This window comes from Corvus brachyrhynchos, unplaced genomic scaffold (assembly GCF_000691975.1).
Source record: "Corvus brachyrhynchos isolate BGI_N302 unplaced genomic scaffold, ASM69197v1 scaffold80, whole genome shotgun sequence".
Taxonomy (NCBI): domain Eukaryota; kingdom Metazoa; phylum Chordata; class Aves; order Passeriformes; family Corvidae; genus Corvus; species Corvus brachyrhynchos.
The window spans coordinates 10,429,232-10,443,445 of record NW_008236769.1 but is presented as its reverse complement, the minus strand read 5'-3'; the positions used below and the strand labels follow the sequence as shown (position 1 = coordinate 10,443,445).

At 38.8% G+C, this 14,214-nt stretch overlaps 1 long non-coding RNA gene across 1 annotated transcript in view; it reads left to right on the top strand.

The window, feature by feature from the left end:
* LOC108445021 overlaps positions 1-13,396 on the top strand; it is a 37,694-nt gene extending 24,298 nt beyond the window's left edge. Inside the window, exon 3 of the long non-coding RNA XR_001859748.1 lies at positions 9,978-13,396. This is a non-coding gene — a long non-coding RNA (uncharacterized LOC108445021). The remainder of the gene's footprint in view (positions 1-9,977) is intronic.
* Positions 13,397-14,214: the final 818 nt, after the last annotated feature.

Genomic DNA, 14,214 nt, shown 5'->3' with positions numbered 1-14,214 from the left:
ATTCAAAGTTGTGGGAAGCTAAGAAGAATGATCCAACACTACTAAAGCAACAGGACCTGTGTTTTCTTCCTTGGTGTTTTTGATTTCAATGATTATGGTCAAGAACCAGCTCCTGGGTAGAGCTTGAATGCCGCTTTGGATCCTAGGCTGGCCTAGAGTTTAAGCCTGAAGCAAACACATCAAAAGCATATCGCATTTTGAAAAAACAATGGCGCAAGCAGACACATATTAAAAAAATTTTTTTCTAATGTTGCAAGAGCTTGGTTAGTTGTCCTGCTTTCAGCTGGGATAGAGTTAATTTTCTTCCCAGTAGCAGGTACAGTGCTGTGTTTTGGGTTCAGTATGACAATAACGTTGATAACCCTCTGATGTTTTGAGTGTAAATAAGTAGTGTTGATTCTAAGGGAAGGAATTTTTGGCTTCCCATCCTCTGACAGTGGGGAGATGCACGAGAACCCATGAGGGAGCATGGCCAGGGCATGTGCATCACTTGTTCTTCTTGGGGTTTATTCCTCTTTCTTTGTTGTTTTCCTTTTCATTACATTTTTATCATTATCATTATTATTAATATTTTATTTTATTACAATTTTATTATTAAACTTTTCTTATCTCAAACCATGGGTTTTACATTTTTTCTGGTTCTTCTCCCCAGCCCATGAAGCTGGAACAAGGAGCTGTGTGGCTTCATTACTGGCTGGGGTTAAAACACAACATTAGGATTTGGAGAAATGAAGGGAGTTGTTGTATGTCCATATGTTATTTCACATTTAACAGTTGGAGTTCTTTTTATATCGTCATAAAAATGTTGTCATGTCTTTTCTATGTTTATACATTCCTCTTGTAATTCCTCACTCAAATGTTTGAACACACCTCAAGTAGTTTCTCAGTTATATTTTATTTGCTTTCTGTGCCCATGCCTTTCCCTGAACAACAACTTATTGAAGTTTTGGACTCAGCTCTGCATGAAGTAAAAAGCCTGGTTTCTTCCTAACACCCACTCATTACTCATCTGAGGAGGTGCTGAATGGTTGAGATGACAATTATATCCAACCATGACCAAATGGCCAGAAAGGTAATGTACCATGCTCTGGGATTCAATTGCTGAACTGAAAGGGCAAAAGATGATGTCCTCCAAATTTAATATAAAAAGAAAACAGAAAACCACAAAAAAACCCCAAATAAAAAAGACCCCAGACCTCCCCTTCCAGATTTCCTGAGCAAGGAAACATAAAACTGCCCCTACAAAAGAAATGTGTAAAAAAGTTATCTGGCAGTGTTCACATAGGACTCTTTCACAGATGAGTACAATACACATAGAGTAGAACTGTCATTTTCTCCTCCTCTGGCCAACCCCAGGTCTTCTCTCTGCTTCCCCAGTTGCTGCTGTGCACCTTCAGATCAGAACATTTATTTATCCCAAACAGAAATGACATCCCCAACCAGCTAGATCAAACCCCATCATTACTCCCACTTCCAATGTCCCAGTTTATATTTCAGAGCTGATTTATGGTACTTGCCTGCCTTGCTGCCTGAATGCCCCAAGTAATTGATTCCATAATGCCCTTCTTGTAAAGAAATAATGCCTGAATTGCTCACAGGTTAGTTCTTCCATGGCACTCCATGCTCTGGCTCTTTTCAGTCATTCTCCATTTCAAACAGCTCAAAGGCAAACTGTGATACAGGATTTTGATTATAATGTTCAGACTTAGTGCAGTAAAAGTGGAGTCAGAAAAAAATACACTGCAGGCCTTTTAGGTTATTAAATGAATTTCATACTAGCATGAAACCCACATAAGTCCAAAGAATTTATTGGGGTTTAAACAGTGTAAAGAGCTGAATTTGATAACCTGTCACAAGCTAGGAGAAAAGGGAGTTAAAGTGCTGCATTCCTTAGAGAACCTTATAGATTCACTGGTTATGGCTGTCGCTGTTTGGGGGAAACTAAATCAGTAATAATTTTGGTTTGGTTTGTTCATCCTAATTTTATTTTCTCAAACAAATGGTGGTATCCAGGACTACATTTTATTCTTGTTCCTTTACTATTAATTAATTCTGTGTTAACTTCTGCATGATGATTGGCACTTTAACATTTAATAGGATGTGCATCTTGAAGAGATTTACTGTTCAAACAATAAAGGATGAAAATAAATCTACCACTGCAGAAAGTAAATTTTAAAAAAATTCCTGAATAATGAGTGTTGTCAATTACAGAAATACTTTACTCTTGCATGTATGTTCTGCTTTTTAGCTGCATAATTATTTTCCTCCCATTAATATTTCAGGGCCAATATTTTTACAGTATTGTAAGGCTTGCTGCAAAATCAGCCCTAAAGGAAAATGCAGAGCTGGGGGCAGATCTGACAAATCGGACACAGAATAGGAAGTGACAGGGAACTAAGCACAGAGTGCAGGTGTTTAAATGCTGGATTTCTCTTTCCTGATCTGGGAATTTGTGCACAGCAATACTGATATCTTGAGAACCAAGAAAACCAGAGCAGGAGTTGAAATCTGCTCTTCACCAGGACAAACAAGGTGGAAATCCCAGCATAGCTTATTCGTGGTGTCTACCTCATTCCAAGACTCATTCCAGCAAAACTCAAACTGGAATTGTGAAACCCTTGTGTGGCACCCTGGAGGATGTGAGGGGTGGCAAAGTGTCCATGCACAGAGACAGAGGCGTGGCTGGGACTAGCTTGGCAGCTGGGCCCCCATGAAACCACCACTGCCCCTTGCTTTGCTTGCACAAAGAAAAGTCTGCACGCATTTATTTTCCTTTCACTGCTGTTATACTGATTAAATCTTCTCAATACCTCTCCACCACATGATCCAAAGCAGAGGAAATGGGGACACCTGGGAGATTTTATTCATCCTCCTGGTCTGAACTAAAACAAGACAGGTGCAAGTGCACCCTAAAGGACAATCCACCCAGGTAAATGTGGGCACGTACTTGTGTAACTGCAGGAATCAGACAAAAGTCTCTGCACTGCAAATACAGATGTGGAATTTAGAATACATATTTTTACTGCAAATTATTATGTAGCTTTGGCTGAATTAAAAGTTTTCAAAGTATCAGCATGTGTGATTTCTAAACCATGTAACTTGTGAAACCACATTAGCTTGCAACACATGTGCCAGGTGCCTCGCTGCAAGGCAGGTAGCAGAAGACAGAATCTCTCTCATGGTCTGGAGAAAACAGAGGTCTCCAGGAACAGTAGAAAAGATCTTTAAAGAGAAAAAGCTTAAAAAATTCGCAGGAAAGAATTTTTTCAGGAAGGCTTTTAAGGACCAAGTAACTCTCAATTGCTACAAAGTCATCATATGTAGGCTCTTATGTGATGTCCTCTGGGTTTCCTGGGGTTTGGAAAGTATTTCTGTACTTCGCTGAAATACAACTGAAAGCCCTAAGCCAGCACTAACCAGGTGCACATTGGACTATTGGAAGAGCAAATAAAAAAATCACAGAGAGAGTAAGGGCAAGAGAAGAGCCAGAGTGGAGCCCCCAGTGTAACAGCCTTGTCACTGTTAACAGAGCACTCCCGGATGTCTTTAATCTGAGCTCCTTTCATCCACAATTCCAGGCAGGTTGGAAAGCCAATGTGACAGATACAGAGCTTCCAAAAGAGGAACAGGCAGTTTTGAAAGCACCACTACCCCTTGCTTTGCTCGCACAAAGAAAAGCCTGCACACATTTATTTTCCTTTCACTGCTGTCATACTGATTAAAACCCCTTTTGGGTAGAGTTTATGAACCTGTTGGAGGCTGCTCCTGGGTCACGTGCACACCCATCTTTCCTGACCTCTGCTTTCCTTTTTGTTTCTTTGGTAAAGCCCGTCTAAAGTTTCTTTTCTCTTCTTGTACAGAGTTTCCTTCCCACCTTTCAGAGGTTTATTGCTATGATGCCTTTCCTATTCCTAGATGCCTTTTAAAATTCTCTCTTTTTCACCTGTACTGCTCCATCTTGTCTGGGAGATTTCAGCTCACTCTTAACTCCATCCTTTCCTTCAGACAGATAAGAAAAATACTAGTTCTTTAGGTGTCTGTCAAGCTCTTCAGCATACTAATTGCTGTTTGTCAAAGAACAATCATTAAAATGCACAGTGACTGCAGAGAAGTAGCTGTAATGGCCTGAGATAAAAGTGTTCCCTCTGTCTTTGCTGCTGCCCCTGAGCAGGTGGTTGCTGCCCTGCAGTTCAGTGAAGGACACTGCTTTCCTCAAAACCTGCTTTAGTGCCCAGCTGGCTGCATGAGCTTCTCGACTATTAATTACATCAGCTCCATATAAGTGATAGTCAAAGTGGTGTAAGTTCCCAGACTGGCCCACTCTCCTATCACTTCTTCCTGGTATATTAAATTTTTTAATCTCCTCCTTAGCCTTTCTAACAGCATTAGCTTGAATCACCTAGACTTATTCAGTAATTTTACAATTTTTTTCTGAGGTGGGTGAAGCTGATCTGTGTTTTCCTGGGAAATCTGCCTTTTGTGGTGGTAACCACTAGATTAAAAATGGCATAAGGAGCTGAAGGATTTTGACAGCTGGTTGGGAGTGTGTTGTTCAATATGTCTAGTTAGAGGTAATACACACATTGGCTCCTCAAGGATACACAGTCTTCCTAATAAGTTTTTGTACACACAAGAATGTTTGAATTGTACACAAAAATTGCATAAATAGTGAGATCCCTACAATATCATCCAGATACAGACCTACTGAACTAAGCATGCTTTCTGTAAGTGAAAAATCCCTCCATCAACTCAAACTGAGGTCTAAGAGATTTCTAATTTGAACAAATATACTGTACAGAAATGTATTGTAGTCCTAAACTCATGAAATCTTTGTGGTTCTCTCACCAAAAGTGCTTGGTTTTCACAGAAATATTGAGTTCAATTATGTTTTCACTAAAAAAATCAGCTTCTCTCCATCACGCTGCCTTCCACAAGGTCAGTTATGTACAATATAGACATCAGTGGCATGGGCAAAGGTTTCACATGCCACTTTTGACTCTCAGCATCATCTCAGTTATTTCAGTGGGTTTATGTGGTTTAACTGCCTTGAACTTAAGACAATGCTATTAATGAGGTACAAGAAAAAAATTCCGATTTTCTTTGAAATATTTATTTTCTCTCAGGTTTCCAGACAAATGAAAACGTGGGAAAATTTATCATAATTTTTACTCTATAGTCCAGGTCTAAGTAAACTCAGCCTCACAGATTGCCTGTGCCCAAGTGTGGAAAGGCTTTGAGAGACCTCTAAATATTACATTAAGTCTGACAGAGATAGAATTGACCCTTATGTAGTAATTTAATTTCCAGATCATGGAAAAAGCGACACTTTTTCACACATGTATTACAGGGTTATGAGGGCAGGGACTGTGCTGAAGGGCAGGTAAATCAATTTGACCCTCAGAAAGCAAAATTTGTGAGAAGGCAGTTTTGATCTATTTTGTCTCCTACCAAGACAGTTTGGCAATTCTGACAAAATGCAGTGCCTGGCAGTATTGGGCTTGCTCTAACAGCACTGCCTGATTGTCTCTGCTGCTGCTGTTGACTTCTTCCCTACCTCTGCTCCTTCGTGAGGCACCCCAAACTGGATGCAGTGTTTACTGGAGTCACTAGAGTTTGTTTGCTGGACTCAGAAGACCTGAGCTCAACCCCAGAGAGGGAACTACTGTATTGTTTATTTATGTCCCCAAATATCCCACCTGCAGATGGTAGAGGGAGAGACTGGCAGTTACAGCATAAGCTTTAGAAATCTATAATATTATGGATATTATGCCACAATTATAAGCACCTTTGCCTAGACTGCTCAACAGTGGATAACAAAAGGATCAGAAAAATCAGGGAATCAATAAGACATTCAGAACTCTTTCCTGCTACTACCTTGTTTCATGTTTGCTCTGTGTATATCTCTATTTCACAGTATTTCAGTAAAGCAGGAAAATGGCCAGTCTTAAAGCTGAGCTGTACAACTCACCCGTCATGCATTGCAAACTACTGCTTCAGAGATTTAGTACATGTCTAGACAGGGATCAATTTTTAAAATAAAAATTATAATACTGAATTAAAGAGAGTTATTACTGTGTATTCTAGTGATCATAAGGATCAGTGTTCCTCTGTTCTCTGGACTTTAGAGCAATTTCAGGGATTTTACCCTGTTGTCTTTACAGAGACAGGAAAAATGCAATTTGTTAGTGTGCATGAATAGTATCCTTTAGGGTTTTATGTCATTATTTGAGCAATTTACAAACAAAAGAATAGCCTCCCCCAAACTCCTAAACCTAGAGATATCCTTTCAAATGAATAAAGGTTTAATGTCAAAGGTATTCTGTGAGCTCTTAATTTTTGAAAATTGTAATTAGGACAATTTTTATAGCAAGTCAAATAATTAGATGTCTTTTAATGTGGAGAAAGATTGAGGTGCTAAAGGAAAGAAGAAGTGAGGTAAGAGTCTTGAATTCAAATGAGTATTTGTAGAATGTCCCTGCACACATATCAAATGAGGATATTTTTGAGTTGATGAAATCAGATGCTGAGCAGCCAGTAAGCCATCAGCTGTTTCCTTTCTGAATTCATCTTTATTATTTGGCCTCTTCCAAATATTCAAGAAATGCAGTATCATACTTTTCAAACCACACCAGAAAACCTGGTGAGCATACTCACAGTGTCCCTCAGTAGCAAAGATAAGCAGTCCTCACAAGAGAGACATCTTTGACTTTGGTGAAGGAAAGGAATCGGAGAAAAGGAATTGACCCTTCTACAGGTGTTACCAAAATCCCACCCTTTTGTTTTCTGTGAGGTTGTACATGTGTATGCAGACACACCCCTGGATGGCTGAGCTGTCTCTTTCCTTGCTTGTATCAAAGGCAATCCTTCTTTCCTGTAGCTTATTCAGCAGGGAAATAGCCTGCTCTGCTTCGGCAGGAATCTCTTTTGGGGTGACACCTACAAAGTGACACCTTTCTAGCCTATCTTTCATGGGCTGATAACAAGCTAATGTCCAGTCTGTCTGTGGAGTCCTGTGAAGTTAGGCAAAGAGAAAATGCTTCTTAGAAAATAAGTACAGGGAAAGAATTCCCATTTTGCTTCAACTGATAGACTTGACAAGATCTCAGTTATATTTACAGGAAGGCTAAACAGATGGAGGTTGTCTCCACTAACACGTGGTTGCTAAGGCAGTCTCTAGCTGAGGGTTCCTGGGACTCTCAGAGTCGCTGCAGAGGTAGGGCAGGAGGGGATGTGTATTTTTTCTCTCCTGCCATCTGTAAGCAGCGAGACTTTTGCCTCCCACACTCAGCCAGAAGGTTCCTATGTGATTGAAGCAGGGGAGATCTCTTACCTGACAAATACTCTCAGTAGGAAAGTTCTCAGAGAAGCAGCAAATACCTCTGTAAGCAGTGATGAGTGGGAGAGTTAAGGAACTTGCACATGGTTAGAAACAGATAATACAGGGAGAGAGTACCCAAGAAAAAGGAGCAAAGATTTGATTGTATTAGTGCATCTGACCCAGACTACTGCTCAGGTGGATTCAAGGTTTGGAGCAGGCCTTTTCTGCATCTTTTATGGTTATTTGTACCATGTTACCTGCAGTGAATCTGCACTATTATTTGCATTAATAAAACTAGGCCCTTCACAGGTAACATATTTGCTTGAGCCCTGAGAAAGAGCTATAGGCTGTAACAGTATGATTTGAGCCTTTTATATGAGGGGAGGAAGTGCCAGAAAAAGTAGGCAGGGAATATGATTTAAAAGGCAGAAAATAAAAGGAAATAAGATGGTCTGTTTTCTTGTTCATTTTTGAGCCAGGAATAGGCACTGAAACACTGGGAAACCTGTATGATCTATACTGTTAGACTTGCATTCATAAATAGAGACACTAACAACTGGTATCTTTACTGACAAATGTATCCAAATACAAGGTCAAGGAAGGAATTACTCAGAAATGGGCCATGTGAGTAAGATGTTATTTGTAGTGACTTGCTCTCAAGTTTATATAGATCACCTGTAAACTCACACTAGAGCCAAGCATTTTTCCCTTACCTTAAGTCAAATTCATTTTTAACCATAAAATGAATATTCCAAATAACATTGGTACATCAGCAGTTGAAAGCTCCTCTGGCATGATTGAGCTTTTCAGTGAAATGTAAGTATTTCTCAATTACAAGATTTCTGTAAATGCTTAGGTAAGGAATGGTTCAGCATCCTCTGAATTTTTATGGCCTTTGGTGGATTAAATTAATGGATTTTAATGTGAATATCTGCTCTTCCTTGTGGAAACTGAAAAATTTCCAGAGGTGTGTATTGAGATATAAGAGTACCAACCTTATGCATTGCAAATATTATGCACTTCACTGCAGAACACCAAAGAGCTGAATGTCATAGATTTTCTCTCCTATTTTTTTACAACATGCAACATAATACTGAATCAGTGTTATCTAATTACCTTATTTTACACTGTCTTGTTCATTTTGGAAGGAGCTTGAAAGGGATTGGTTGGTGAGGCAGTCTGAAATCTACAGCATCTCCCAGGATGATACTATGAGATCTCATTATGGCTCATGAAATTCTGGCAGATTATGGTACTCAATGCTACAGAAATGTCTTCAAGGGGAAAACACACAAAAAAGGAATGTTGCTTTGAAGGGACAAGAAAAAAATGAGATGTACCAGTGATCATTGTTTCTTTTGTTGAAGCATTTAAATATTCTGTATTAAATGAAGTGGGTATCCAGAAGAGCAAGGGAATCAATCCTATTTAAATAAGGTGTGCTTTATAGAATGGCTGCACAGACAGAACGAAGTTCAGGCAGCAGAAAAAGTAAGGTGCCAGAGAAAACAAGGAAAAAATCCTTTACTTTCACAGGAGTGTTGTTGCATGCTGAGCAATGTACCTGGAGCTATAAAAGAGTGAAGTTGTTTTCTAATCTTAATTAAACACTCACATGGCAACATTTTCATTAGATAACAAAAGGAGTCATTGGGCCAGAATGCCTCAGATGACTAAACTGTTTTCTGCAGCCAATTCCAGATTCTTTCCCCTTGTCTTTAATCTCAGATTTTGGTTGGGATGGAGCTGGCTCTGTGGTGCCAGTGAATTTCCTATAACTAGATACACTTTTTTCCCTCTCAGTTCCCACTTTATCAACAGTTTAGACTTTAGCTAGGTATACTTGGGATCACCACTTGCAAAGAGAGAAGAGAAACCAGGTACATTTTATTTGTAAAAAGTCTCAAATATAATCTCAGATAAAAGCAGTCTCAGACACAACAGGCCTGTTCACTGCTTTTCCTTCCAAATCTTCTTATTTACTATATTTCTGATGTCCCCCATGCTGATATAGCTGGAGGAAAGCTCAGAATTACAAGGATATAATTCTGAAGCTTATCTAGAACTTTTAGGCTAGGATAAAAATTCACAAAGAATCTGGCAAAGCAACGAGAGCAAGGGAAGTGTCTACAGGCAGTATGAAACTATTTTGGTTTGTAAACACAAAAGTTGGCTCTGAGGAGCCAACTTGCAAGAGAATCTAATGAGGCTGAAAGATCTGTAATACACTTGCAGATGAAATTCACTGTAGATTTGTGCAAGGTAATGGGAGAAAGGCGGGAAGAGAGGGAATCAACCCTAACTAAACCAAAGAAAATTGGTCTGCAAATAAGCTGTTACCATTCTGGAAATATATCTTGGCATTTTTGTGGATACTTCAAAAAAATGTCAACTCAATGTTCAGCAGTGGTAAAAAAGGCAGATGGTGTATTAAACAATTAGTGGGATGACTTCATTGGAAAAATCAGAAAATATCACTATGTCACTCTAAATTCACTGTATATTCATGTTTTGTGTCTCTTTGGTTTTATTCAAAGAAGGTTGAAAATGATAAAAACCACCATACAGTTGCTAAAGGGAGGCTGAACAGAAAGAAATATAAAACCAGAGATACCATACAGAAAGTGAGTAAGGAACAACTGTTTGTTATTTCTTACAGGATGAGACCAGTATGGCAGCAGTTGAAATGATCACACATGGTTTCTAGAAGATACAAGAAAGAAAGTTGTTACCCAGCAGAAGCACCGCATTGCTACCGCATGACGTGGACCTTGAGAGCTAAAAAAGTCTCAAAGATATGCTCATAAAAAAAAAAAAGGAATCATTAAAAATAAGGATGCAGACACAAACTTTGGTTTAGGAAGTCTCTGAATTGCGTTTTGACAGAAGATGGGGGTATGCTGTGGAGAAAACTTCAAAGTGCTAGTCCCTGTTCATTTCTTTTTCTCTAAACCTCTGCTGTTGATTCCTGTCAGAAACATGAAACTGGGCAAGAGATTTGTTCTGCTCATCCTGTGATTTTGAAAGAGCTGAAAGAAAACCATGAGACAGTTTCAATTACACTTTTGAGTAATTTGGCTTCCTGCTCACCTAGAGGAGGTCCTTGCTGCTGTTTTCTGCTTGCTCAGCGACTCCAATTTCACTGGGAAGCAGACCCAGATTGCACGTGATGAGGTCAGTTGCCCCCTCTGATTTCTGCTCAATGACCTGTTCTAGAGATGCCTGTGTGGTTTAGCACCCCATAAAATAGAAGCAAATGGTGAGTTACTGGGGTCCAGACACCTCCTTCAGATTAAAGCTGTGGATGCTCTGCTGCTCCAGGCCAGGAGGTGGGTTAGAAGTGCAAAACCAGAAGCAGTGACAGTGGGACCTAAATGCTGCAGCAGGGTCGGGGCAGTGGTAGATTGGGAGCCAACTGACTCAGGGAGAAGAAATCAGCTTCAGGCCAGGAATAAATATTGCACTGTGATTGTTGCAGTTTTGGAAAAGGTGAGCTTTTACCCAGGCATGTTTTCAGGTGTGGGACAACAATTGTGAAAATTATTTTCTGGTTGAGAGTGGGACAGAGCAGCTAATGGGCTAAGATGAGGCATGAGAGTGGATTATATGCAACACTGCTTTGCCCAGAGGATATGAAAATTGCTGTCTTTGAGGGCAGTCAAAAAAAAAATTGTTAAAACATGAAAAAGATGAGGAAAGTGTAAGGATCTCCTGAGATATGAAGTAGAATATTGGGGATGTTCCACATGGAGGAATAATAAACCTGAAATTCCTACTCATGTAAATTTAAAAGAACAAGTTATAAATGGCATCGTAATTTCTTTGCATGGAAAAATATTGGAGAGGTATTTAAGGATAAACTTATAGATAAAAAGCACCTAAAAATATTAAAAAATCAGTCATTTTCTTTCTTTAAGAATTTAAACACAAAGCCAGTCCTGTCCCTTTGAATTTTGCTGATATTCTCTACATTTGTTTTGCAATTAATGAAAATATTTTCTGTTTCAATTATGAATTTTAATAATTGAAGATTAGTTTGTCAGACTCAGCCAGATGCACTTAGTGCTTAGTTCATAAAAAAAAAAAGCTGAAATAATTGCTTAGACATGAAGAGATTTTACTGAGCTTATTTGTTTACTATCAAGTCTTGGAACAGCAATACAGATGTTGGAACAAATAGTTCCTGTTACAGCTCTGTCTCTTCTCACATTGAGTTTGAACTCATCACTGAAGAGATTAGTTCAGCATTTAAAGTTTGTTGAAATAACTTCTCAGTTCTTTGAATACTAAGATTTCATTATCTGCAGAGATCAGCAGATTAATGACCCACTAATTAATTAAAAAGCCCACTGCTGTTGTATTAATATTCCTCATCAAAGAAAAAGTATTTCCATCTGGAGGTACCATAAAGGCTGATTTGAATATTTGTTCCCTTGAAGAAATGGTACTTACTCTGCTTGTTTTGCTCTGGACCAATTCTATCCAGCCATGAATTATCACCAGTTGTAAATCCCTGGCAGTCACAACTCAAAGAGTGAAATGAGGAGATACTGATTCTGTGATATTTACATGAAAGATCAAAGACATTGTGCTTCGGAATGGAACACGTTGAGCTTTGATGAGCCATGGGGAACTTGGCCTCATGGTTTGCCATTCGAAACTTCTTTCAATTTTTCCTGCAAGTGGTAAATGCATACTTTTTACAAGTATATTTTTTTTGTCTATAAAACCTCCTCAGAGAGAGCAGGATCTCCAGCTGCAGAGTACTGCACTCAGTAGCAATGCAGCCTCCACTACGTTATACTCTGCACACAGACTTTAAAGTATTCCTGATTTTTCAACACTAAAATCCTCCAAAGGGAGGAGAAGCTTAGGCATCACCTATTTATTTATTAATTTCATTGCTGATGCTGCCAGACACCTTTCTTTTTATTGCCACTTTGCTAATTGTTTTCAGAATGTATATGTCCACTTGCAACCACAGCAGGACCATCAAACCACACCATGTAGCCACAGACAGATAAGATTTGGTGAGCACTAAGAGAGTTACGGAGTTAAAAAATTGCATTCAATTATGGTGAAAGAAACATGTAATTGGGAGCCATTTTCAGAGGTGGCAAGTGACAGTGAAGATAAAGAGATCTGAGTTTTGTGTTAGGCAAAAAAATTTGGCGTAGTTTCCATTATTTTATTGAGATTTAGCCTGAAAGCCTAACAAGGCATCCTTAGACCTCACATATGGAGACAAATTCAGTAAAAGCATGATACCAGAATAGGTAGATAATTATCACATAGTGATTTCTGAAAATGATCACCTTTTAACTAATCAAGCAATATTTCAGATATCACAATGGACATCAGCTCTGTTGCTGGAAAAAGTAACCAATTTCTTTCACAGAGTGGAATAATTGTCACTAAAAGCAGAGGAGGTGCTTCCTTAATCCAAAATAATATAATGTAAAAGCAGTATAATTATATGGGGGGTGTTACGTATAGGGTAAAAGAATGATTAAGGAAGATGCTCTGTACAGAACAAAAGTGATTAAGAAAGCAATCAGGCACTAATGTACTGTACTGTTTTAAATGAGATTTAATTCCTGGTACATGATTTGTCTCATTTGTGCTCACTTTGAGAGCCAAGAGAATCCAGTTATTTTCCTGTAGCCACCAAGTATGCAACGGCTACTGCGAGGTGAAGTACAGCACCATAATTGTGCTAAATTATTTGAAAAGGGTAATTATTCAATATATGCTCTCTAGTATCTATATTTTGAAAGCTACAGGGAGTGGCCTCCCCACTGGTGATTTCTCCTCTGCAAGCAGGGACAAGAGCCAAGAAAGCTGCCAGCAATGGTTCAAGGCTCAGGCTGGCACAGAGCTCTGTGCAGGTCAGGGCAGTCACAATGTTTGATCCCTACCAGGATTGAGGATGGCACTGCCTTTGTTCTCTGTACTGTTAGTTTTCAGTAAAGTGGTAGTGGTGTCACAAATTGAGGTTAAGGTCTGGAGAGTAATTGTCACAGCACATCTCATTTGGTATGAAAATTACTCTTGTTTTTCAGTTCCCTCTTTTCTGGGTCTGCATGGATAGACCAAATATAACTTTAAGGGGAATGTACATAATTCATCAAAGCAAAAAATGTTTTAATATTAATTTCATATATTAATTTTTATGTATATTAATAAAGAATGTGAACATTTTAGTTGATTTTTAAGTGTCAAAACTCTGCTTTCAGAGCTAAGATAATCCACTGGAAGAAGAAAATGTCATTAAATTTTGATTTCTGTACATCTCTCTGCTTTAATATGTTGACATTTCACTGTGTCTTGCTTCGGTAATCCCTTAATCAAGGTATATATAATGATTTTAATTGTTTGCATAAAACTCTCTTGGTATCCATGGTACCAATTCTCTGCTCTTTTCCAGAATTCTTCCAATTGCTTTTTTGTTTCAGGTGATGTAGTTCCTAAAAGTCTGCCCTGTGTTTTACCTGATGCTGCTCTGGAGAGCTGCTAGCATCCAACTTCATGATGTTTAACTTGAGTGTGAAGGCTAAAATTGTATCCTCTGCTCTCACCTCAGGCTGAAAACTCAGAGCACCTCACCTGTGAGCATGAAGACTAACTATCGAGCAGTTTTATCTTTCCTCTTGGTTATTCTCCCACAATATGCATGAGATGTTAATCAATTTAATCTCCTTCCATAATATTCCATTTACATTTCTAACTTTAATAGGTTGTCCTACATTATTTAGCTGGTACTTGCAACACTGGATTGCTTCTCAAGCATGATTTTACGTCTTTGTGAATATCTTCACCTGCTATAGAACTGATGAAAAGCTGACATTAATGTTCTTGGCTGTAAGTATTTTGCAAATACTCTGACAGAACAGGTA